The sequence below is a fragment of the Triticum aestivum genome, chromosome 7A (genome assembly GCF_018294505.1).
Source record: "Triticum aestivum cultivar Chinese Spring chromosome 7A, IWGSC CS RefSeq v2.1, whole genome shotgun sequence".
In the NCBI taxonomy this organism is placed as follows: domain Eukaryota; kingdom Viridiplantae; phylum Streptophyta; class Magnoliopsida; order Poales; family Poaceae; genus Triticum; species Triticum aestivum.
The window spans coordinates 428,299,663-428,303,522 of NC_057812.1; positions in this window are offsets into that span (position 1 = coordinate 428,299,663).

The following is a 3,860-nucleotide window of genomic DNA, read 5'->3' on the forward strand; positions in this document are numbered from 1 at the left end:
TACATATTACATCCTCCTATCATGTGGTTGTCTAACATCAAAGTTCAGTTCGTCTGCATCACGCATCAATTTGTTCTGAAGAACTAAATTGTTATTCATTTTTCTTGTCGGCTTGACTTAACATGGCATAGAGAAAGAGGAAGAAACACAAAATGGTAGGGAATGAGAAGCGGATGAATCCTGCAGATTCTGCTGGTACTGATGGTGCAATAGAAGGTCAAAGTCCAGCAGAAAATTCTACAAACACGGCATCCTGTGCTACACGAGTTGCAAAAAAGACAAACAGAAACAAATAGCTGCCACCAAACAAGCAGAGACAGCCCTAGTTCTTACAACACCTAGCACAGTACTACCAGCTGCACGACGTACTCGTGCGTCAACTGAGCTAGCAGCACGTTCCCAAGCTCCCTTGCCACCTGACACTACTTCCCATGCACTCTTGACACAAGACGAGTTGGCAATATCAGATGAACCTTGTGAGCTTCAACAGCAAGAAGGTAGTTGCTGGAGTCAAGTTATAGTTGCATGCTTCTTTATATGTAGTCTCACAGTTTGATGTACACTAACACTTCCGATGTTTGTTGTTGGACTAGCACCTAGGCGCAAGAGGAAACAAACATCAGGGATAATGCTCGATAGGTTAACTAAATCTAGAGGAGGAAGAATGGAGATCCTTTTTGAGGCAGGTTTAAAAAGGCCACGTGATGCTACAGAGTCAGCCAAGTTAGTATCAGAGGCAACGATTGCTGTTAGGTGTCATGTACGTATCCTCCCAACATGGATTCAGTACAGGAATGACAAAGACGAAACCCAGTTCAACATCTTCCTCAACCATTTATATGTAAGTATGGTTATGTATGGAAACTAGTAATATCGTCTTGCTTTGTCCAATACTTTCTAGGTTGCTGATAATGAGACTCCCATAATTTTCAACAGATGAGGTTCAAGTTGGATAGCCAACATGATGCAACCAGACAAGCTTGCACCTATGTTTTCAAGTCTGCTCTACGACAGTATTGGTATAACTTGAGGAAAACTCACTTTGAAGGCAAGGCTAACAGTGAACTTGCCGAAACATCTCCAGTGGAAAATATATCTGATGAAGACTGGAGAGGCCTCGTTAAACACTGGTCTGATCCGAAGTATCAGGTACATTATATATATGTCATCAGATCACATGTTGAAGTCCTATTTACGCATGTGCCACACAAATCTATCTTCTTGTATGTGAACTGTTCAAAGAACAAGGCCAACTGTACGAAAGTGAAATTCCAACAGACGATAGGATCTCGTAGCTATATTGCACACTGCAAGGCTCTTGTAATTAGCTGTTGTTTCACTCTATTCGCTGTACCATATTATCAGATCTATATTGACTTGTTCCAAATGCAGAGGAAAGCCCGCAAGGACCAAAAAGTACCTGAACCAAATGCTGTGGAAATCTTCAAGGACTTTCACACCAGCAAGAAGAAGGGCATGACTGCACCAGTCAAAGCCGCTGTTGTAAGTCCTTAATCCTCATGCCTTTTAACTACTACTTACTCTGACTTGTGCTTTAAACTGCATGGTTTGCAGCCAATGTCTATTGCTCTTTTCAATTTTATACACAATTGTCTTAGTGTATCATTGCACCTTACAAGGTTTAAAAGAGAGGAGTGATGTTCCTTTGATCTTGACCCGTAATCTAGTTCCGTGCTGGACTTGCCCACACAACGTTACAATTGCCTCTTTTCCTGTTCTCAGTTGTTTTGTGATATGAATGACGTCATACTATGCTTACCGTATTATAAACTTCGTATCTTTATCCTTAGCCCTCAATACAATGTGAAGAAATAGACAATACATTAGCGATGGTACATGTTCATATGTTTGGAACCTAGTTTTATTATGTACTTTGCAATAAAATACAACTAATATTTTACATGGGTTCACCAGAATAAGTTCTGTATATAGACCAAAGTTATTTTGTTTGGTTTTGCTGCCTCCTTAATATCTTATGTTCTGGTACTACTAATGTAAAACCTCAACTTTTCAGCGAGCTATGGAAAAAATGGTGGAACCGCCACCTTCTGAAGGTGGCGAGGCAGCTATAACCGCAATGTCAGCTCTTGCTGCAGTGGGTCGGTACCTGTCCACTAACAGTACCAAAAGCATGTTCCTGTGTAATACTGGGTTGGTTGTTAAGGCAGTATCATCCAAACTGCCTCATGATCAAGATATGCAAGCTCAAAGCAATGTTGTATCTGCGCTCCAGACACAAGTCCATTCCCTAACAGAGACCCTTTGTGAAACAAGGAGAAACATTGCTCAATGTCGTCAAGATATGCATGGTTTTGAAACCAAACTATCAGACATTTGCTATGTTGTTGAGGAGCCTAGGGGAAATGAAGGCGAGGGTTATGGTGCTCCATCGAACAATACAGCATGAAAACGTAACAGTCAGGTCAAATGAACTGAGCTTCTGAACTTCTGGTGGTGCATTTATCTGCTAGACTGTTAAGTTTTATGCCAACCTTCCTTTTGTTATATAGTTGTAATTTGTTTTGGTGTGTTACAAAATTTATTCTTAACATGCAACCCCCACTTGAAGAAAACAGCAAGCCATTTTTGTATAGTGTAGGGTGTTCCCTATATTTGCAATGATAGCGATCTTTGATGCCGAGTGGATGTAATCTGTGCAATCGCCTTAATAGCCTAGCATTAGTTTCGGCCTTATTTATTTCCTAGTCTTCTTTTTCCCTGGTTTGCTAGTGGCCGCAACTACCATCGGCCATATACGGGCCGTAGGATCCATGGGTCTCCTACGGGCCGTCGATAAACGGGCCTGTAATCGGTTGGCCTCAGGCCGTCGGATAAATGGGTCTACATGGGCCATAATCGGGCGTAATTGGTATCGGCCCAGCACGGTAACAGGCCGTTAACAGGCCGTAGGACAGCAAAGGCTTAATTCTATCACAGGCATAACGGGTCGTTAATGGGCCAGAATATAGGACGGGCCAGAAACGACACAATGGGTTAACAGGCCAGAAACGGGCCGACTCTTGCCATGGGCCGAATTTGGCCCATTAGGGTAACAGGCCAGTAACGGGCCGACTCTTGCCATGGGCCAAATTTTGCCCATTAGTGGAAGAGGCCAGTAACGGGCCGACTCTTGCCATGGGCTGAATTTGGCCCATTAGGGGAACAGGCTAGTAACAGGCCAGAAGTAATCAAGGGCCGAAAAGGAGCCCAAGAACGTATGAGCCGTCAATAGGCCGAAAGCTAACACGGGCTGGAAATGGCCCATGTAAATCACGGGCCGTTAACGGGTATAAAGAAAATTACTGTTCATTATGGGCTAGAGTCACCGTGGGCCTGTAATGGGCCAAAAGATACGAAGGCCTAATATGGGCCGAAAGACGTTGTGGGCCATACATGGGCCGAAAGTGAAATGGGCTGGTATTATATTCGACGGCCCACATGACGTTGTTGGGCCCATTTCCTTTAGGGCCTAACAGGCCGTGAGTTAACGGGCCGTAAAATGGGCTATTTGCGAAGAGACCGTTAACAGGCTTTTCATGGGCCAGCCCGTTAACTTTTGACCAAGTCAAACGGGCCGGCTTTGTAAGCTAAATGGACCACTGTTGGGCCGTGCCACATGTCGACATATCATAGGTGCCTATCTGACCCACTAACGAGCTGACACGTGTTTCCTCTAGCCAACGATGATTTTACACGTGGAAAATCCCCATTGGTCGGGGCTGTTAACGGGTTATCAAATCCAAAACCCAACCCGATAGCTTAACGGTGTTCCGTTACGGTGGATGCCACATGTCGGTCACCCTTGACGAAAGCACTTCTGTGACGCGCGATTTATCGTC